Source organism: Oryx dammah, unplaced genomic scaffold (assembly GCF_014754425.2).
Source record: "Oryx dammah isolate SB20612 unplaced genomic scaffold, SCBI_Odam_1.1 HiC_scaffold_17, whole genome shotgun sequence".
Classification (NCBI taxonomy): domain Eukaryota; kingdom Metazoa; phylum Chordata; class Mammalia; order Artiodactyla; family Bovidae; genus Oryx; species Oryx dammah.
Window position 1 is genome coordinate 34,457,438 of NW_024070201.1, and position 22,798 is coordinate 34,480,235.

The following is a 22,798-nucleotide window of genomic DNA, read 5'->3' on the forward strand; positions in this document are numbered from 1 at the left end:
GCAGAAACTATGTCTCCAATAAAAAAAATTATATAGAATATTAAGACTGATTTGCTGGATTCATGAATCGCTAAGGCAAATGTCAACTTGTCAGAGACTTCCAACCAACACTGAACAGAAGCCACATAACTTCCAAGTAATTTTGAGGAAAAAATAACAAAGATGAATTTAGTCAATGGGAAATGCTGAAAAAATCCTGATGCTCTTTTACAGGCCTCAGAATGATACAGTAATGCTAAAGGTGCTAAAGAGACTGATACTCCAAGAATGAGTCGCACAGGAAATAGCATATTACTGTAACACTGGCATTGGCATCTATGGCCAAAAGTTCTTGCCATATTAAATTTTAAACTACAAAAGAATTTCCCAAAAATGTTACTATACATGTTGAAAGAGGGATTATGGCTAAGAAAGGAAGGTTAACTAAAGCTGGCTTGAATGTCCAAGAGCTTCTAGTAGCCTTTCAAGTGTGTGAATTTAGTTCTGAATGCATTCTGAGGCTGCACACCTGAATATTCGAAGAATAGGTTGCCTGAAAGGTATGCCAACTGGATGTTATTTCTGATGCCATGTCTAGACAAACTGTAACCCATCAGTGGTAAATAAATGACTGATGGAGGGACTGGGGAAAGACGATGAATCTGACAACTTTCCATCATCATCTTTTGAAAAGCACCAGCATCCACGCTTGTAAGATGATGATCATTTTCAGGAATGCACTGGCATCACAGCCTGCAAAATGAAGGCCAGAGGCTTGGAAGAAAATTCCAGGCAAATGGTTTTAAAGAAACTCCCAGAATTAAATCACCATCACTCTCCACAGTAGAGAGGAGAATGTCATGTGGGAAAACACAAACATTCACAATTCTGAACCAAGGAAGCATTTCAGAAGACTTAGGTTATGAATGTGAAAGAGTCTTAGAAATACCTTAACTGATTTATTTAGCTTCTTTAAATTTCTTAATGTATCTGCAAATGCAATGTAAGAAAAATCTGTATGTTTAAATATATCTTAAAAAGCACTTTTGGTAAACACAGAATGAAATTCTAAGTGATAAAGAACTCGGTTTTATGGGCAATATGTATTCTCTATGGTATAATATGGTGTGTCTTAATATCAGTGTGTTAGGGGAAGCACACTGACTGAAACTGCCCACCCTGGCCAGGCACCATAGTAACCATTTGCATGAGCTGTTTTAGGACAGGAGGTCCTAGTAACAAACACAAAACTAATAAGCCACCACCAATCAGAAGAGTTCAGGAAAGATCAAAATGAGACACCACGTGTCTGACCACCTCCCAGAATCCTTCTTGCTGGCATCCATCTTGGCTAAGCAATGAGCGTGTCACCAAGGACTCTGAGTCAGAATGACTGGCCAAAGACAACCCGGAAACTAACACCATCACCATAAAACCCAAGACTCAGAGCCATGTGGCAGAGCAGTTCTCCTGGGTTCCCTTACCCTACTGCTCTCCCCTTGGGCTCCCTTTCCAATAAAATCTCTTGCTTTGTCAGCTCATGTGTCTCCTCAGGCAATTCATTTCCAAGTGCTAGATAAGAGCCCACTTTCCGGCCCTGGAAGAGGTTCTCCTTCCTGCAACAAATGGAGTCTTACGGTCAATGAAACACCACCTTTTGGGGGGCTTTCTATGTACCCTGCCTCTTTACTATTTATTTCCTTTCCTTTCTTGCCTGTATTTAAATTTTGTTTTTGATTGATGAAGAATTTTTTAAATATACTTTTCCCTTCTATTAATTTTGAATCTTTTAGTGTTTATTTCATAAGTAATTAGGACAATTAACTTACTGGAGCCTAAAGCTAATTAAAACATTTACTCCTTAATAAGGCCTCGATAAAAGTTAACTGTTGTCATAATAAAAGAAATGAATATTTTTCTAGCTCATTAGGTATAAAAGTAATGTTATAAAAATCTCTTTAAATGCCAAGATAATGTCAAATGTGTCAGAGACAAGTTTCCAGATTTTCGTGAATCCAGTAATATATAAATGTCCATACAAAAGAAGGAGAGATGAGTGATAAAGAGAGGCAATGGGGGAAAAGGGTAACTAATTTATTGATACTTTTCTTCCACTATCAGATCAGTAAGAATGGCCTTCTCCTTTCTTTTATCAACCTCTTTGTCCAAAAGAACAGAGACCTAAAGAGAAAATACTGGGCTAAATGAGGTTGACACAGTAGACTGATCCAAACCAGGATAGGCTAAAATTAACACTCTAAAGTAGGATAATGTAAAATTCTAAACCAGGAAGTGATCTCAAGACAGCATGGAAACCACTGATCCCAAAGGCATTAGAGCCTTAAGCAAAAGCACAAAATAAACAAAGTTCTTAAGCCTGTCCTAACATTCAGTAGGTACAAAATAATTTCCCTCAATTTCCAAGTCCTAAAAATAAGCTTCTCTATCCTTCCCTGTCTCCACCAAGACAAAATTCCCATTCATACACAGAGGCACATTTCTAAACTACTCAACTAAATATTCTTAGCAGTAATTATCTGGATTAAGTCTACCTGGGGTGGGTGTGGATGGGTGGGTGTGAGTGTGAGTGAGTATGGGTGTGTGTGTGTGTGTGTGTGTGTGTTTCCTGTTTTGCTTATAGGGACAAATATCCTGGTAGTGGTTAACAAGAATGGTTGTGGGTAAGAAGGGTGAAGAATACAGAAAACTGAAACTAGTTTGTCTTGCTTTCCTTTCAACAGTCTCTCTTCCTTCCTCATTTATCAGTTTCTCCCTCCAACCTGCCTCTTTTATTCCTATTGCTTTTAAATTTAAGACTGAATTGAAGTATGTTTTCTTTACTCTGTTATCTGTTATTTATTAATTTAACAAACACTTACTAAGTACCTACTATATTCCAGATATTATGCTGGATACAAAGGTAAGTGAGATAGACACGGTCTCTACCCTCATAGGGTTTTCAATCCAATGTGGAAGGCAGCCTATTAAGTAAACAATTGCAATTTGAAAAAAAGCTGCTTACAAAACAACACATAGCATTATGCTTTCTATTAACTGAAAAAAATTTAAGGCATTAAAATTGTATTCAGCAAATAAGATATTTTCAGTGAGTTGATTTACAATGCTAAATGCTCCTTATAATCTTTCTAATATCCCTAAATGATGGACTGAATCTTTAAGTTCTTCCCTCACCAATTTCCATTCCCTAAATTTCCTTTTCTCAAAATTTTATTTCAATTCACTTTCTTTACAGATAAAATGGCAATTGAATCATTTCATGCGACAAGTATAGGGTATATTTGGGCTTCCCTGGTGGGTCAGACAGTAAAGTGTCTGATTGCAATGCAGGAGACCTGGGTTCAATCCCTGAGTCGGGAATATCCTCTGGAGGAAGAAATGGCAACCCATTCCAGTACTCTTGCCTGGAGAATTCTATGGACAGAGGAGCCTGGTGGGTGACAGTCCATGGGGTCACAAAGAGTCAGACACAACTGAGAGATTTAGCTTCACTTCACTTCTATCCATAAACTTCTAGAAGGAAATAAAATATTGGTATACCTAAGTAAATTAGGCAAGGGAGAGTAGTTAAGTAAAAGGAAATTTCAAGACAGTTAACAGTTGAGTGGTTAAAAACACACACACACACACAAAACCACAACATCTTTTAACCAACAAAGGCAACAATGTTCCTTGAATGACAACATTGAACTTAAAAGTATCTTAAGGTGGATAACAATTTTCAACATAAATTTACTTACTGATGACTTATTATGTGATACTCTTTGGATAACTTATCTGTCTTTTTAGTACTTTGCATAAAGCAAGTGGCTCAATAAATGTTAGCTATATAACAAACATCTACTATTGAATATTTATGGGTAATTTTTTTAAAATAACCAGAACAAATACCGAATTAAGACAGAAAGCCTTCTACAATGAATCCTGGGATAAACATAAAAAAAGAAAAACAATTTGTTAGATGAAAGTTATTTCCTTCTGGAGATAATGGCCAGACTTAAAACTCTGACATGACAAATTACTGAAGCTTCTTTGAGTGCTTATCACAGCACACAGATCTCAGGAATGAAAGAGAAAAAGATTCATATTGTGCAAACACTTCTACTTGCCAGTAAATATCCAAATCTTCCCTTCCTCTGCAATAACAAAAGCCCAATTTTATTCAAGGCAACCATGCATTCAGCTACATCTCCCTGCTTCCCTGGCTCGGGATAATCTTTTGGTTATTATTATAACCAAAGGATAATTCCTTTCGTTCAGAATAATCTCCTTTAAGGGAGAGGTTGCATCTTTCTTTGTCGTTGTCTTGCTACCTGGAACTTTGCTTTGATGGATACAGCTCTGGCAGCTATTTTGGACTATGAGGACCAGGGCCACATTTTAGTGATAACAGGTCAAAGAACTGGAAAAAGTTTAAGTCCCTGGCAACTTTATGAAGCTACTATCCTAGATTGCCTACTTTAATAATTACTTCACATGAGGAAATAAATATTTTATGTTTAAGCCACCACTAAGTCTGTTTTCATTTTTGCTTTCTTAACTGATCGTGCAAGTGTGCTAAGTTGCTTCAGTCGTGTCTGACTGTTTGCAGCCCTATGGACTGTAGCCTGCTAGGCTCCTCTGTCCATGGGATTTTCCAGGCAAGAATACTGGAGTGGGCTGCCATGCCCTCCTCCAGGGGATCTTCCCGACCTAGAGATCAAACCCATGTCTCTTACATCTCCAGCATTGGCAGGAGGGTTCTTTACCACTGAGCCACCTGGGAAGCCCTCTTAACTGATCACTTACCTTCACACAGGTAAAGAATTTCTATCTTCCTTTTACAGATGAGGCAACTGAGATCCAGAGAGGTAAGATGACTTGCACAATATCAAATTAGTGAAGAGGTGGGTCTGGCTCCTGTCTCAATGCTTTTTCACTAAAAACTGGCTCTTCACAGGTTCTAAATATAAAAAATAAATAAAAATAAACATAAACATAAATTTAGGCTTATTACAGTGGTAGTGGCACATTATAGTGTATATATTTGTCAAATTCTGTGAAAATAAAAGGTGCCAACATTTCTATACTGTGGAAGGAGTCTATATCATATCCCTGTGGGGAAGGAAAAGAAATATATTATCCAAATAGAATCAAAGACCAAAATAAGCAAAGATATTTATTTATATGCCAAGGTTTTATCATAGTGCTCTTCTTTTAAATAGTTAAGAAAAGTTCAAACTAAAAGCTTATGTTTTCCTCTTCAATGAGACTTCAATATACATTCTAAGTTTCCCCATTTAATCCTTAACTGGATTTTTTTCTTAAAATCTTTACCTAGAATCCTTTTTTACTCTTATTACCACTTTTAAAAATTAAGCTTGGTCTATGCCTTAAACACAGAGATCAGTAATAAAGCACAATATCTCAAATTCTTTTTTGAAACCCACCACCTAACTGTAAAATATAAGGCAGTTATATTGCAAACTCACCAGTGAATATAATCAATTATTTCTAAGCAGTATATAAAGAAAATAAGGAAATAAAATATCTTCAAATTTTAAGAACACATATTTATTTCTTTTCATGGTACTATAGTTAACATAAAATTATCTAAGCAGGAGAGTGAGCCTATGCAACTTATGTTGGAAAGGCACATAACTTTTATTAGCATGGTAAAAATAAACCGCAGATTGAATCCTAACCACTCCCACTTACTGCCAAGCTACTTGACTCTCTGAGTCTTGATTTTCCTATCCAAAAATCAAACTAATACTTCTTCGTAAGTTTTTGACTGGATGAAAATAAGAAAGAATACAGTGGAACTAGCACAGTACATGGCAACAGTAAATGCTTCATAAACAGTAATGCCCTTCCTGTCTTGAAATCTTAATATCTATATATTTAAATAATAAAAATCTGTGTTGTAAACACCCAAAGTCATTGAACTTAAACAGCAATAAGCTAGTTTGACATACAACCTTAAAATGTCTTTTTTTTTTTTTTTGAAAGGCCACCTTAGCGCTCTCCCTAGAGCATTGCCACAGCCAAAGTCTTGATGCAGGTCAATGAAAAAAATACAACCCGTAAAAGAAGAATATAATCTCTTCCTCTCTGACATTAAAATAAAGCTTCTGGAAGAGACCCAGGTTTCTCCCTTCTTACAGGAAACTTGGGTTCCTTCAACCTACTGTCAGTGTCAGAATTCTGACAGAGAAAAGGAGTGGGGTGGAGAAAAATAGATGGCTTCTAAATTTCTCCATGGCAGCAGTGAAAAGGGCAAAAGGCAACCTACTGCTCAACTCCATTTTTCCATTTGAAAGTGACAGTCAATAGGAAAGTGAGATTCAGAATAAAATATCAGATGTATGACCAGCTGAGCTGTATTCTAACCGTTCCCTGTATCAAGATATCAGTATAGATCTTAGTGTCTTTGATGCTCGTATCTGTAGAAAAGGACACCAATCAAGAAAACCAGTATTTGCCTTTTTTCTCAATCTTAACAGATGGCTATTTACTATTAATTTTTTTAAATCAACTCTTTTTAAAAACTGAAGTATAACTAATTTACAATGTTGTGTTACTTTCAGGTACACAACCAAGTGATTCAGGTATACATATATATATCCTTTTCAGATTATTTTATATTATAGATTATTAAGATATTAAATATAGTTCCCTGTGATATACAGCAGGTTCTTGCTGCTTATCTGTTTTATTATTAATAATGTGTGTATATTAATCTCAAACTCCTAATTTATCTCTCCCCAACCCCTACAGCATGCTTGATAATGAGTTTCTGAAAAGCAAATACCATTGCTCATATGTATATTCAATAAACATAAAAGCAACAGCAAAATTTTTTAATTTATTAAAATTATAGTGTCTTCATTATTTACACATACTGTACTTCAGAGCCTCTTGAAAGTGAAAGAGGAGACTGAAAAAGATGACTTAAAGTTCAACATTCAGAAAACAAAGATCATGCATCCAGTCCCAGCACTTCATGGCAAATAGATGGAGAAAGAGTGGAAACAGTAGCTGACTTTATTTTGGGGGGCTCCAAAATCACTACAGATGGTGACTGCAGCCATGAAATTAAGATGCTTACTCCTTGGAAGAAAAGTTATGACCAACCTAGACAGCATATTAAAAAGCAGAGACATTACTTTGCCAACAAAGGTCCGTCTCATCAAGGCTATGGTTTTTCCAGTGGTCATGTATGGATGTGAGAATTGGACTGTAAAGAAAGCTGAGTACCGAAGTATTGATGCTTTTCAACTGTGGTGTTGGAGGAGACTCTTGAGAGTTCCTTGGACTGCAAGGAGATCCAACCAGTCCATCCTAAAGGAGATCAGTCCTGAGTGTTCATTGGAAGGACTGATGCTAAAGCTGAAACTCCAATACTTTGGCCACCTGATGCGAAGAGCTGACTCATTTGAAAAGACCCTGATGGTGGGAAGGACTGAAGGTGGGAGGAGAAGGGGACAACAGAGGATGAGATGGTTGGATGGCATCACCGACTCATGGACATGAGTTTGAGTAAACTCCAGGAGTTGGTCATGGACAGGGAGGCCTGGTGTGCTACAGTCTACAGGGTGGCAGAGTCAGACACGACTGAGCAACTGAACTGAACTGAACTGTACTTCAGATAACTAAAATATGTCAAAAAGTTCTGCCAAAAAATAAAAGAAATGCAGCTGCTATTTAATTTTTCATTAGGTTGCTTTAGATTTTTAAAATCAGAGCATGCTGGAACCAGAAATGATCTTAGAAGTGGTTTGGTTCAGATCTTACTTTTATAAAAGTTTTAAGGCACAGGGAAGTTAACTGACTTGGCCAAGATCACCCGGCAGAGCCAGGATTGGAATCTGGCCTTTAGAATTATTTTTAATGAAATATACTTTTTACCAGATTGTGGTGGTTTTAGAAAATTTAGATTAATCATTAAAGTTATCAAGGTCTTTCCTTGAATAAAGTATTTTAAATTGTTAGAAGCCTGTTTTTTAAAGGCTATAAACCAACTGCATGTATTAAGCATAACAGTTTCCCCATTTTAGACCTTCAATTATTTTTTAAAAAGTTAATCATCTATCATGTCAAATATAGTCAACTCAATTACTCACAATACTTAGAGGATTATTTACTTTAAGAATTATTTTTGATACATTTTTAAATCTTACACTTGATTCCTCCAGCTATCCAATACTTAAAAGGGTACTTCGCACACTTCAGTCACCAAAACGGTCCTTAGAAAGTGGAAAACACTTAGAAAGTGCGTATTCTAAATAACACAAAAATTAGTTTGGTATGTCTGCTGCTGCTGCTGCTAAGTCGCTTCAGTCGTGTCCGACTCTGTGCGACCCCATAGACAGCAGCCCACTAGGCTCCCCTGTCCCTGGGATTCTCCAGGCAAGAACACTGGAGTGGGTTGCCATTTCCTTTTCCAGTGCATGAAAGTGAAAAGTGAAAGTGAAGTCGCTCAGTCGTGTCCGACTCTTCACGACTCCATGGACTGCAGCCTACCAGGCTCCTCCGTCCATGGGATTTTCCAGGCAAGAGTACTGAAGTGGGGTGCCACTGTCTTCTCCGTTGGTATGTCTAGGAGGTATATAATATGTCCCAAAATAAAAAGACACCGGTATCGAGCATGCTACTGATACTCTATATTAGTGCCCATAATCAATTACCACTGTTTTGAAGCGTACCTTTATTGTCTTAATTGTGCAAGTCATTTTAACTGGTATTTACAGAGCACAAACCAACTTGGCAAAAAGCATACTGAAAAGGTATATACAAAATGTGTGGTATAAACAATAAATACCTCAGGAAATGTAAATACAACATGGACTCCACCCTTGCAAAACAGATAAAACTAGACTAGATGGAGAACAACATGGATAACTACAAGGAGACAAACGAATTTTTCACTCATCTTGGAAAGCTGGAGCAGATCATGGGGAGTTTCAAGACCAAGATGAGAAACAGAAGTTCCTGTGTTCACCTTAATAACAAGAGGGATATTATTTGATATTTCATTTCTAATTCTAAATTTCCATGTTTTTTCTTAAACTTTGGACTCTACTGAGGAAGAATTGTTGAAATATCTGTTTGTTCAACATTTGTTGAACTTAGTTTTCAAATTTTATAAAACAAGAAATACAACTTGGCTTAAATCTGAACGAATCCAAGGCACTATCTATGAAGGACTAGATGTAAGAATCTGGAGACTGCCTCACACTATTCAACCAAATTTATGAGGGAGGATCTTAAGAAACAGGTAATTTAAGTAGGCTGTTAAAAAAAAAAAATACTATAAGCTACCCGATCCAAATCTATTATACCACTAATCATATTACTTTTCATGCATTCCTTAAAGCAACCGTCTCATCAATTCAGTTCTTATAAGAAAAGTCCACAATTTCCTTCAAACAAAATTGACAATCAGATATAATTGCATTTAACCTCTCTTCTCCCTCCTCCTCCCTTTTCTAACCAAAGTAATACATAGTTTGGTGTTGATATTCACCCATGGATTTAATAGCTTTAATAAAAGGCTTAGATGGCAGCATTCTTATTCAATTGTGTAAATGGACACTATCCAGTTGAGGAGTTTAGTAGACACTTTGAGACTTTCAAGAGGTTTATATCTCCAAGAAACGAGAATGGTTCAATGGTTCAAGTTCATTTTTCCTCTCTTGCTTAACTTTATAAAAATAATTGTCATCCAAAACCACTGCCCAGAACTACCCACAACAATAACCTAAACAAACATTTAGCAGGTGCAACAAGGAAGTACCGTCTTTCTCAAACTCCATACCACCATCTCACATCTAAAGATTTGTCGCTTAGGGAAAACAATACCACCACTGGCAAGAACTTTCTCCTCTCCTGATGTCAGCGGCTGCCGGCTTAACAGAACCGGCAGAAGAGCAGGATTCACCGGCCTAGCTCAGCTCGGCGTCGCGGGATGTGGTGAGCATCAGCCTGGTAGTGGTAGGTGTACCCTGTTCACCAGTGAGCACCTCCCTCGCCCATCGCTCTGCCAAGGCCAGGCTGGAGCCCACCCCGGGACTCGGTCCTGCACTTACCGCCCCTCGCCTGCTCTTCGCCAAAAGCCTGCCCCTTGATAGACCCCAAAGAAAGCACCAGTGCCCTGCAGCGGGTGGAACGGAGAAAGGGACCCCGCGCCTCCAGCTAGAGCTGGAACCTACTCCCCACTGTGCCCGTCCATAGTGGAGCTCCCACCATCCTCACTGCTAGGGCAGGGCAGGCGAACTAAGCTTTATCTCAGGACCCGCTCCAGCCTCCCGATCCTCACCCACCTCGAGGCCGCCAGCTTTACGAAGCCGGGTCTCCAAGCGCGAGGCTCCGCCTGCTGAATGCTTGCAGGGAACAGGCTGGCCTCTAAAGCCCCCAGCCGCCGGCTCTGCACTGTACTTCTACCTACGGCGCTCTCCCGCCTCCTTGCTGCCATGGCGACAGCCCGAGTCCCCGACAGCCGCTGATTGGTCCCACCGGGAGAGTGGAAGGCGCCGATTGGCTAGGGCGGAGACCAGGCCGCGCCGGAGGGCTAGGAGGCGGGCGGTGTGGAGCTCTAAGGCGTAGGAGCCTCGGGGAGGGTGAGCCAAGAGGGACGTGGCGCTCTGCGGCGCGGACTAGGAAGCCGCGCCCCTTCCTTCTCGGGCTTTCATGGAGAATCCTGTGGAGCAGGATTTGGGTGGGTGAGGTGCTTACCCGGGACCAAGACCAAAAAACAGGTGTCTCCTCGCCCTCGGCCGCCGGTGCGCGCTGGCAACTCCCAGACTGGTCAGGCGGTCAGGCGATTTTCGCCCGCAGGCCTTCTTTGGGTCTAACACCCCGGCCTCCTCCTTGGCGGGACTCTTACCCGTATTTGTAACCTCACCTACCCCGGTTTTGTTATGCCGTGGGCCACTGGGGCTTGATTGCTTTTTGTTTCACCTTCTCTCACACCCGTCTGCGGTATCTTTCTTTTCTCTGCACCCTCCTTCTTGTAGAACTGAGACATCTGCCCCACATCGATCATTTTAAAGATGGGGAAACTGATCCTCAAAGATACTCGTGGCTCGAGGATTAGAGAAACTTTTGGAGCCTCGAGGCTGGTTTCGATTGAGTCTGCTAAGTAATGGCATCTTTCTCTGAAGCTATTTTCTGGCTTGTGAAAATGGTGTTTATCTCAGAGTTGTTAGTGAAGATTAAATAAGATTCCAGAAAACCAGTATAGAACCTGCTGCATATGTTAGTAATGTTAGCTGCTTTTTATCAGGAAATAATACAGGATAGTAGCTAAATCACCTATTTGGAGCCCAACTGCCCACAAGAAACCAATTCCTTGACTCACTTAAGCGCTCTGTGCCTCACTTTCCTTGTCTGTAAAATGAGAATAATAATAGTATCCTCCTCTTTACAGCATAAGTAAATAGAAAAGTGACAGGCACATAGTAAGTGCTCAATAAATGTTAGTACTTCTCACTTTAGTGGCTGAGCCAGGACTGTAATTCAGCTCTCTAGATTCCAAGACCAACGATCTCTACTCTTACACAACTCTCATCTGTAGACGAAGAACAGTGCCTAAAAGTTCAGCTTTTTTTAAGGTCCAGGAGGAAGTGCTTGTCCCTTTTCTTAAAATCTCAAACTATCTCCCTTACTGTCATGAAAGTCCTAGTATGTTGTGACTGCCTCCACTGAAGGTTTAATAGCAGAGGCAAATGTAAGGAAAATAATCATAGTTCTGATGGAGAGATTGAAGAATGAAAGCACTAGAGTAAGAAAGGATGTTCAAGAAGTTATGGTGTAGGAACACTAAATCTCTATCTGAAAAATATAAATACTAATATGAGAGTATTGGTAATATTAATATATCATTAGTAACCAATGTTAGTGTTAGATTAGGAGACAAGCCACATCCCATCTCTGTGGAAAATACTAAATTGTAAATACATCAAAAGCAGGAAGTATCTTCCACACTTTTATTACCCATTATCTACCACAGGGCCAAACACACTGTGCTTGATCTAAGCCCTAACATTTGAGATAGAGATAAACCCTTTAAGGGGAAGCCCTGAAAGATCTGGTAATTTTCTACACTATTATCAAGATAACTATTATTTATTATTATTATCTAGTAACCCAGTGGAAAATAAGAAATTGGATTAGTCCAACGACACAATGAAAAGAGAAAGAACCATACCTGGGTAACTGAGATGTGAGCAATATTCTCAGCAATATTCTGGGGTGAAGGAAGAAGAAAATAAGACAGGGCAAACAGAGATGAAACAGCAAGATTCAGGATTAGGAGAGATCACTAAGGAAGATATTTCAGTATGTCATGTGCCTGTAAAGCAGGCAACAGCATCTATACTAGTAAAGATGCTTTTGTGATGGAGAAAAATAAGAACGTTAATCATGAACCCTGGAACTATGGGCTGAGGGACTTATAAGGAAATGTTACTTTATTTAATAGGTAAAACTCCAAACTTGGGGCTTTAGCACTAATGGAAAAATCTCCTGTTGGGGAAGAGGATGGAAGAACACACTACTGCACTGTTCAAGGAAGAAAACAAGGCTTTAGAGTCAAAACTAGGCCCCAACCCTGCCTCAATTAAAAACCCAGTTCTATCTTTATTAGTTGGGTGTCCTCTGCCAAGTAACTTAACCTCTGGCCATAGCAAGCTTCCTTATTTATAACATGGAGGCAATAATAGTTCCCACTTCACAAATGTGTGAGGATTAAATGAGTTCATATTTGTAAAGCAAAGGGGTGCTTGGCACATAGTAAGTCCATAGCCCATATATTAATGTTGGATAAAATACTGATATCAGTTTCTCTATCTGTAACCTGGGATCCTAATAATGAACTTACTATAAGGGTTCAAATGATGTATGTAAACTGTTAGAGAAGAGCAGCTCTTCTCTGCCCCTCCACCTCTACAAGCCTCCAACCTGTTACCTCTGAACTCCTTTCTGATTCACACTGCCACTGCCATCAAAGGGCTATTGCTCAACCTGGTCTAAGCAAGGATAAAATATCATTGCATGATTTTTCTTGACTCAGGTGAAAAGCCCAAAATGAGTTTACTGGAGTCCAGGAGAAAATGAAAGGGAAACAACTCCAGAGAACCAGCTGATGTGAAGCCTACCCCCCTACTTTGGGTCCTCCAGGAAAAAAACAAAAACAAAAAGGTGTCGGGGGATTCTGGCTTTTCAATACTTCTACTTTCCACTTCTTACTTTTTCTAGGGTCCCACAGAGATATAACCTGGCCAAGTTCCTCACTGCGTTTAGAATGGAAGAGAGGGAGGCAGTAATACTTATAAGAGAAGGTAAGTAATCTGAAAGAAGAAAACAACAGTACACTCTACATGGGCACCAAAACTTAGTAGTTTTATGCTGTCTAGGTCAGTTGTCAGCAAACTATGGCCCTTGGGTCAAATTACCCAACTGCCTGTAAGGTATAGTTCAGGCCGAGGCAGAAAAGAAGCAGAGACGACCTCAACGGAAGTAGGTTACCTTTATTCAGGCAAGGAGGAGTGACAGTCAGCCTAATGACCAGGCTGAGTGCAAGAGGGATCAGGGAGGCTTCATATTTAAAGGGAAGTTTGTGGAAGCGATAAGGGAAACGTTAGTCAGGTGGGGTGTTTTGGGTATTCTTTAGTTGAGATAGCATTTGTAGTTGGGCAGGGGATGATAAGTCCCCTGGGCAGGGGGTGATCAGTTAGATACAACCAGCCTGGAGCATCAAGGTGAGACCTAAAGTTCGGTTTTGTTTTCTCTGAAGTTAGATGATTCAGCAAGGGCCTTTGACACTGTTGTTTTCTTTTCTAGGCCCAAAGACTCCTTCATTCCAGACCCTGAAATCATAAAAAATGGGGGAAAGGGCGCCATATCTCTCTGGCTACTACCTGCTCGATAGGGGTGACAGTTTGGGGTCTGGAACAGAGGATCATCCTAGGGCCCAGGGTCTCCTTTTCCTGAGCTTGGGATGAGGCTCTTGAGAAGAAGAATGGTCTTGACCTGGTCTCAAGAGATGGCCCGAGTCAGTTCTTGGAGAAACCTTTGAAAGAGATTGAAGAGACAGGCTCCAAATAAGAGGCATAAAATGATAAGTACCAATGGTCCCAAGAAAGGGAGCAACCAAGGGAGGACCTGTTGGAACAGGTTTTGGGGACTGTAAAGGTTTTGTAACTCTTTTCTGTAGCATTCAATTCTGTCTCTAAGTTCTTTGACTCTTCTCTGGACTATGCCCCTTTTCATTAACAAAATAGCAGCAGTCCTCTCCTAGGAAAAGGCAGGTCCCTCCCTTTTCTGCAGTGAGAAGGTCCAGGGCTCACCTATTTTGTAGGGCCACAGAAGCTAATGAGTTAATTTGTCTTTGAATTGAAATGAAAGACTCCACTACCTGCTCCATGTCTTCATTAAGTTCTTGGGACAGCTTGTAGTAAAAATGGGCCAAGGTCGAGATGCCCCCAATCCCGGCGCCTAGGGCTGCTGCTATACCAGTCAGGAGGGAGGCTGTGACAGCTCGTCTTTTCCTGTGGGAAAGTTCCCCTTGGGGGTAGACTATTTGTTCTACCTCTTCTTCTTGAGGAATGTTAGACCCGGGGTCAGGAAGACCAAGATGCAAGGACCAAGGGGGTCCAAGGGGAGACATGAATATGATAGGTTCCTCAGAGAATGAAGAGTCTTGGATCGGTGCAATTATTTGTGCTGTTCCAGAGAACCCAGGTGGAACAGAAAGAGGGACCAGAGTTTGTAAGACCAGTGTAGCTGGGACTAAAGTAGTTGATACAGGTTAGGTTTGAAGAGACTGAGAGTAGGACATTGTCAGAGACTGGCCCAATGAGTTGTGTAGATTTTTGTTGGGAAGGGGAGGTATAGTTGCCCTGTGACAGCCAGGTTGAGGGTAAGGGAATTGCTATGTGTGGTGAGGGAGACAGTGACATGCATATCCAACACTGGGATGTGTGTTGTGTGTAAAAAGAAGATTTGAGAAGGCGGGTAAGGTGTTGGTTGCCAGAGGGAGGTTTTAGGAGAGGCCATAATTGGGAAAGGAGGTCTAGGCATTTATAAGGTTCAAGGGTCACCTGTAACCAGGAAATTATGTTCTTTATGACTTGTTCTTGTTTCTTTTCCCGATCTTGATCTAGTACCCCCAACACTGTCTGAGTACCCCCAGTGGGTAATGGGATAGAAGCATATGTTTCTTCCATTTGGCTTATGGCAGGTGTTCACAAAACTCCTCTTTTGTACTTTAACAATGAGTAGGGATTTGGACTCCCCCCCCCCCCCACCCCGCCACCGAGGTTCATGGTGCATGGTCTTGGAGCCGTATTATAACATGAGGAATGAACATAAGAATAAATGTCTGAGCAGGGGCAGGGAGTAGCCAGAAGGCTGGGGAGTGCAGAAGGATAAGGAACAAGGGAGTCACGGGGCTGTTAGTTAGGCAGTGCGGAGGAAGTAGCACCCTAGGAGTAGAACACAGCTAACAACGTAGGCGATACCGACGAAAAGATGAAGGATAGGTGACCAGTCCTGAGGGGAGACACTTAGTAGGCCTATAGCAAGGACTAAAATTAAGAGTGCAGTTATAGTTAGAGAGATGGAGAGAGGCCAGTCAGGGCGAGGGGCAGAAGGCCCCAAGTTGGTGGTTGCCTGAATCTGAGGAGGAACAGTGTTCATTAGGATGTAGAATGATGTAGAGAATGAGAGTAAAGAAATCAATTTCATCTGGAGTCAGGTCGTAGAAGGTTCCCTGAAGCCTTGAGACACCAGTTGAGACATCAGTTTGGTCAGGTCTTTGAAGGAGGTTCCTGTCGAGGCGCTGGCCCAGAGGTCTTGTGGTAGTTGGGTCAGGAACAGTTGTAGGTTGAAGAGAGTCCAGGTCGTGCAGTGTTCTTCTTGGATGGTTGACAGGGGTTGTCGCCGGGTGAATTTTAAGGAGGTGGGTCCTGTGAGGGGACCTGATAGGGGTCAGTTAAGGAGGGCAGCGCAGGATTGGAAGTGGCCCATTTTAAGCGAGAGAGGTGTACCCAGGAGGTGACCTTTTCGAGTTTAGCTGCAGTTGGGGTAAGGACAATGATTTTGAATGGTCCCTGCCACTTTGGGGTTAGGTAAACCTGGGGATTATCAGACAGATAGACCATGTCCCCAGTTTGTAAAGGGGGCAGGGAGGCTTGGGGGTCAGGGGCAGGTAAGTTGTGGTTTATGTATTTCCAGAGGGCATTGAGGAGTTCGCCAGCAGAGGGGAATATAGGAAGCTTGGTTTGGGTGGAGGTTCAGGGGGTAGTCCAGGAGGGAGCATGGGGCTTCCATACATTACTGCAAAGGGGCTTGGCCCTAGGGGCTTTCTGGGCAAAGCCTGTACTCTGAGGAGAACAATCGGCAAAAGTTTAGTCCAGTCCAAGTGTACCCTGAAGGTTAGTTTGGTAAGAGTTTCTTTGATTATTCCATTCATCCTTTCTACCTTTCCTGGGGGCTGGGGATGACATGGAATGTGAAATTTCCAGGGTATCTGTAAGAACTGGAAAGTTGTTGGGTGACCTTGGATGTAAATTCCAGGCCATTATCAGACTGTAGGGATGAAGGCAGGCCAAATCTGGGGATAATTTCTGTGAGGAGGACTTGGGCCATGGTGTGGGCTCTTTTGTTTGTAGTGGGAATGCTTCTACCCATCCCGAAAAGGTATCCACAAGGACCAGGAGGTAACTGACTCTCCAAACCGGGGGCATATGAGTAAAGTCTCTCTGCCATTCCTATGCTGGGAGGCTGCCTCACATTTGATGGGTTGGGAAAGATGTTGATTTAAGGTTGGAATTGGGATTAGTATGTTGACATATTTGACAGGAGCGGGTAAGGTTATCTAAATATTGTTGGTCAGCAGTGGATATGGGGAAGTGGTTACAGAGGAACTGTTGGATTGTCTTAGATGAGGAATGAAAGAGTGAGTATAGATAAGAGAGGATTTCTCTGGTGGTGGGAGGGTCAGATGGAGTCAGGGCTAAGATAACAGGGTACTCGAGGGAAGGATGGGACAGGGCTATCTCCTTTGCCTTCTGGTCTGCAGCATTGTTGTAGGCTGATATGAGACTTCCCTTTTGATGTCCCCTACAGTGGAGGATGGCAGCTTTGTTTGGTAAGAGGTTTGCCTCTAGAAGTTTGTGGATCAGGTCTGAATTAATAATGGGGGATCCCTTTTGGGTTAGGAAACCTCTTTCTCTCCATATTAGGATGTTTGAGTGAAGTATGTTATAGGCATATTTGGAGTCTGTGTGGATGTTAACACTTCGATTTTTAGCCAGAGTCAAAGCTCTGGTGAGGGCTATTGGTTCTGCCTGTTGGGAGGTGGTGTGAGGTGGCAGAGGTGAAGCTTCAATTGTCTGGGTCCCATGATTATGACGAAGGTCTCCCAGATGATGACATATAGTGCCACGAAGGGTGAGGATTTTTGAGAGCTGCCATCAACGAACCAGTGTGGGGTGTCTGGGTCTAGGATGGGCTGACTTGTTAAATGTTGGAAGAGGTTTTGGGTAAGATCTATTGTTAGGCTGCAGCTATGTAGAAGGGGGTCTGTTGTAGAGGATGTGGGTAACAAGCTGGCGGGGTTAACAGGAAAGCAGGGGGAGAATGAGAGCTGAGTGTCAAGGAGAAAAGACATGTTGGACCTGTGCCCTGGTAGGGGGAAGGGAGAGGAAAGCTGGATGTGATAGTAAGTCTTGGAAGGTGTGTGGAGAACAGACTGTTAAAGGGGCATGCCTAGAGAGTTTATTTGCTTCAGTACAAGGGCTGCAATAGCAGCCACGGCCTGTATACAGGGAGGCCACCCCTTGGTCACCATGTCCAGCTGTTTTGATAGATAGTCTATGGGAGCCCAGGTGTCCCCAGCCTGCTGACATAGAAGTCCCAGGGCCTGTCCTTGGTTGGAATGGGAAAAGAGAAAGAATGGTCTGGAGGGATCTTGCAGGTAGAGAGTTGGCACTCGGAAGAGGCTCTGGGTGAGCTGGCGAATAGGATTGGCCAGCAAGGAGGGCTTAAAGAGGGGCTCATCCAGATATCCTTCAGTTGCTTCACAAAGTGGCTTTGTAATGAGGGAGAAGTTAGGGATCCAGATATGGAAAAAGTTTAGGAGGCCAAGGATAGACAGGAGTTCCCTTTTTGTTTTTGGAAGTGGACAGTTAATTAAGGCCTGGATTCTATATGGGTGAATAGTTCTTTGTTGGTGGGATATGGAGAGCCCCAGGTAGGTGACTTTTGTCTGGGTTATTTGGGCCCTGGATTGGGACACCCGATAACCCCAGGATCCCAGGGCCCCAAGGAGTTTGCCAGTATGTTGGAGGCAGAGTTTTTGGATTGGGCTACAAAGGAGGAGGTCATCTACATATTGGAGGAGATGATTCGGGGTTAGGTTGAGTGTCTGTAGGTCCTTTTGTAAAGCCTGTCCAAAAAAGTGGGGACTGTCTCTGAACCTCTGGGGGAGAACTGTCCATGTTAGTTGTTGGGAAACATGAGTCTTGGAGTCTTGCCAGGTGAAGGTGAAAAGGCGCTGGGAGAGAGCGTGGAGGGAGATGGTGAAAAGGATGTCTTTGAGATCTAATACCGTGAAGTGGGTTGCAGTCGGAGGTATGGCAGACAGAAGGGTGTAAGGGTTAGGGACTACTGGGAATGTTGGTGTGATGGCCTCACTGATTTTTCGCAGATCCTGGACCAGTCTCCAAGAGTTTGATCCCTTCCTTACTGCCAAAATAAGGGTGTTGTGTGGTGAATGGGTAGGAGTTAAGATACAGGCTTGAAGAAGACGGTCTATGATAGGCTTAAGTCCCTTGTGGACCTCAGGGGTGAGAGAGTACTGTTGTTGGGTGGTTATAGTCAAGGGGTCCTAGGGTAATGTGGACTGGGGGATGATGTTTGGCTATAGATTGGTGATCAGTGTCCCAGATTTGGTGGTCTAAGGTGGGTAGATCCAAGGGAATGTCAGGGGTGAGGGATAGGGATGGTCCAGGTGCCATCTGCATGCAGAATATAGAGCCTGTATCGAAGTGGGGTATGGTAATAAAGACCCCCATTTTGGATAACAAATCTCTCCCTAGGAGTGCCATCAGGCACTGAGGCATTATGAGGAATGAGTGTATGAGGGTCAATTTTCCAAATTGACAGAGTAATGGAGGGCTGATTTTTGGCCTTGAGGGAACTCCAGAGACCCCCTTGATTGTGAGTTCTGAGTCTTGAGTTGGGCCAGAGTAGGAAGTTAAGAGAGAGAAAGCAGCTCCAGTGTCTACTATAAAGGAGGTCTTTTTTCTGGCCACTACCCTGTCTACCCTAAGTTCCGAGCTCATGTCTGGGACAGGCTGGGGGACTGGAACCCGGGCCCTGTCATTGGAACAACTCTCATAGGGTTGGGCTAGGGTTTGGGGGAGAAGTGGGGGTCTCCCCAGGGATGCCAGGGTGACCCTGTGGACATTCCACTGTCCAGGTCTTGGAGGTGGGGACCTTCCCAGGGGTGTCAAGGCGTCCCTGGGGACAGTCCATCTTCCAATGTCTCCACTGACTACGGGTTGGGCGTGCTTTTGTCAGGGGCCATGGGTTTGGGCATGCCTTTGCCCAGTGTCCCAACTGGTTGCATCAGAACCAGGGGGGCGTCTTAACCCCCGTTCTGGGATGACTTGGGCCAGGCTGATCTCTTCCCTTAATTGCTGCCGCCAAAAAGGCATATTTAGCTTTTTCTCTCTTAGCCTCCTCCTCTCTATTATTGAACACCTTGAAGGCTACTTCTAGAAGGTCTCTTTGGGGGGTCTCAGGGCCCTTCTCTAGTTGTTGAAGCTTGCATCTAATGTCAGGGGCTAACTGACTGATGAGTTGAACAGAAAGGTAGAGGAACCCAGCAGGGGTGGTAACATCTAAGTTGGTATACTTCTGGACTGCCTCTGTGAGGCATGCCAAGAATAAGGCTGGATTTTTGTCTGCCCCTTGGGTGATTTCCCTGACTTTATCATAATTGACATGGATATGAGTATTTTTCTGCATTCCTTTTAGAAGGCAGGTAATCATATGATTGAGTCTCCTGAAACCTGGGTCACCGGGCTGGTGGGTCCAGTGGGGATCTAACTGAGGCACCACCTCATCAGCAACTGGGATATCCCAGTCTTGGTTATATAAGTGATCGGCATGGGCTTTCGCTGCTTGACAGATATGGTCTTTCTCATGTGGGGCAAGAGTGGCTTTTAGGATATAATATACATCACTCCATGTGGGGTTATAGGCCTGCGAGAGTCTCAAGAATTTTTTCTATGTCTGGTAGGATTTTCAGAAAATGATCCTAACTTTTCTTCTACCTGACTCATGTCTGACAATGAAAATGGCACATGGGTGGCTGGGGGGGTCCTAAGATGGCGGAGGAATAGGATGGGGAGACCACTTCCCCACCCCCACAAATTCATTAAAAGAACATTTAAACGCTGAGCAAAGTCCACAAAACAACTTCTGAATACTGGCATAGGACATCAGGCACCCAGAAAGGCAGCCCATTGTCTTTGAAAGGTGGTAGGATATATTTTGTCTTTTATATTTTAAAAGATAAAAACAGAGACAAAAGAGTTAGGGATGGAGAACAGTCCCGGGAAGGGAGTCCTGAAAGAGAAGAAGTTTCCAAACACCAGGAGACCCTCTCACCGGCGGGTCTGTGGGGAGTTTTGGAATCCCAGAGTGCAACATAACCAGGAGGAAAAATAAATAAAAAAAACCCACAGATTATGTGCCTAATGGCAACTCCCAGCAGAGAAGTAGCCCAGACTCTCACATCCGCCACCAGCAAGCAGGGGCTGAACAGGGAAGTGCGAGCTGCACTGCTTAGGGTAACCAGGCCTGAATACCCTGAGGGCAATCTAAGGGAACTGACATGAGATAGCAACCCAAACTGTGGGATAGCCAGAGAGAGAGAAAAAAGAGAGAGAGAGAGAACTATCCCGCAAAAAAAGCCCTAACCTAAGTCACTGCCGGCCGGCCGCTCACAGAACAAAGGACTGAGCAAATACCAAAGGAGAGCTAGTTGCTGCAGACCGGCCCATCCCCTGCCAGAGGTAGGGACGTGGGGTGGGGGCGGGCAGCTGGAGCCAGAAAGGGGCAATCTCGGCCCCAGAGATGGCATCCTCTACCAAACTGCAAGCAGGCCCCTGGTTGCTAACCAAGATTTCTTGGGATTCTGGATGGTTGACATCTGCCTAGAGGGGGGTCGCAGCCAGAGATCAGCTCTCCAGAGGAGACACACGGCACATCTGAGATGGGCATGCCCACTGCCACCCAGGAAACCGAGCAGCTGGGACCGGGGAGGTGATAAGACGCACTGCACCTGGGGAGAGTGCGCTTGCCAAGCACCTGGTCACCTGAGCTGCCCGAACCTGGGAAGGGCACAAAATGCAGACCCAACTGAGTCTGTGCCTTTGTGGAGTACCCGAGAACCTGAACCTGAGTGGCTTAGACCTGGGAAGTGCATGCAACCCAGGGCCTACCTCAGACAGTTCCCCAGCAGAGCAACCTAGAGCCTGAGAAGTGTAGAGTGGGAAAGCACACACGCCATGAGCGGGGACAAACCCAGTGAGGCCGAGACACTGCAAGCACTCCCCACACATGCCAGTGATATTTGTTTGCAGTGTTCCTCCCTCCCCGCAGCACGACTGAACAAGTGAGCCTAAATAAGTGACCACCTTCACCTCCTTGTGTGAGGGTGGAAATTAGACACTGAAGAGACCAGCAAACAGAAGAAGCTAAAATAAACAGAGGGAACCACTTTGGAAGTGACAGGTGCAACAGGTTAAAACCTTGAAGTTAGCACCAACTACCTTGGAAGGGGCCTATAGATCTTGAGAAGTATAAGCCAGATCAAGGAACTATCTGAAACTGAACTGACCCCACACTGCCCACAACAGCTCCAGAGAAATTCCTAGATATATTTTTACTATTATCATTTTTTTAATTAAAATTTTTTTTATTTTTAAGTTCTCTATTACTCCTTTAATTTTCATTTTCATAAAGAAATAGAGGAAAACAACAGAATGGAAAAGACTAGAGATCTCTTCAAGAAAATTAGAGATACCAAGGGAACATTTCATGCAAAGATGGGCTCGATAAAGGACAGAAATAGTATGGACCTAACAGAAGCAGAAGATATTAAGAAGCGATGGCAAGAATACACAGAACTGTACAAAAAGGATCTTCATGACCTGGATAATCACGATGGTGTGATTACTCATCTAGAGCTAGACATCCTGGAATGTGAAGTCAAGTGGGCCTTAGAGAGCATCACTACGAACAAAGCTAGTGGAGGTGATGGAATTCCGGTAGAGCTATTTCAAATCCTGAAAGATGATGCTGTGAAAGTGCTGCACTCAGTATGCCAGCAAATTTGGAAAACTCAGCAGTGGCCACAGGACTGGAAAAGGTCGGTTTTCATTCCAATCCCAAAGAAAGGCAATGCAAAAGAATCCTCAAACTACCACACAGTTGCACTCATCTCACATGCTAGTAAAGTAATGCTCAAAATTCTCCAAGCCAGGCTTCAGCAATACGTGAACCGTGAACTCCCTGATGTTCAAGCTGGTTTTCAAAAAGGCAGAGGAACCAGAGATCAAATTGCCAACATCCACCGGATCATGGAAAAAGCAAGAGAGTTCCAGAAAAACATCTATTTCTGCTTTATTGACTATACCAAAGCCTTTGACTGTGTGGATCACAATAAACTGTGGAAAATTCTGAAAGAGATGGGAATACCAGACCATCTAACCTGCCTCTTGAGAAATCTGTATGCAGGCCA

General features: G+C 43.0%; 1 protein-coding gene across 2 annotated transcripts in view; it reads right to left on the reverse strand.

Moving 5' to 3' along the window:
- NUCB2 (nucleobindin 2) overlaps positions 1 to 10,473 on the reverse strand; it is a 42,113-nt gene extending 31,640 nt beyond the window's left edge. Inside the window, exons 1-2 of one of the 2 annotated variants that reach the window (XM_040258288.1) lie at positions 10,302 to 10,473; positions 4,786 to 4,939 (exon numbers count right to left, since the gene is read on the reverse strand). The gene's annotated coding sequence lies outside the window, so the exon portion shown is untranslated. The remainder of the gene's footprint in view (positions 1 to 4,785; positions 4,940 to 10,301) is intronic. The other variant, XM_040258289.1, reaches the window with a different exon arrangement.
- Between the last annotated feature and the right edge of the window lie 12,325 nt (positions 10,474 to 22,798).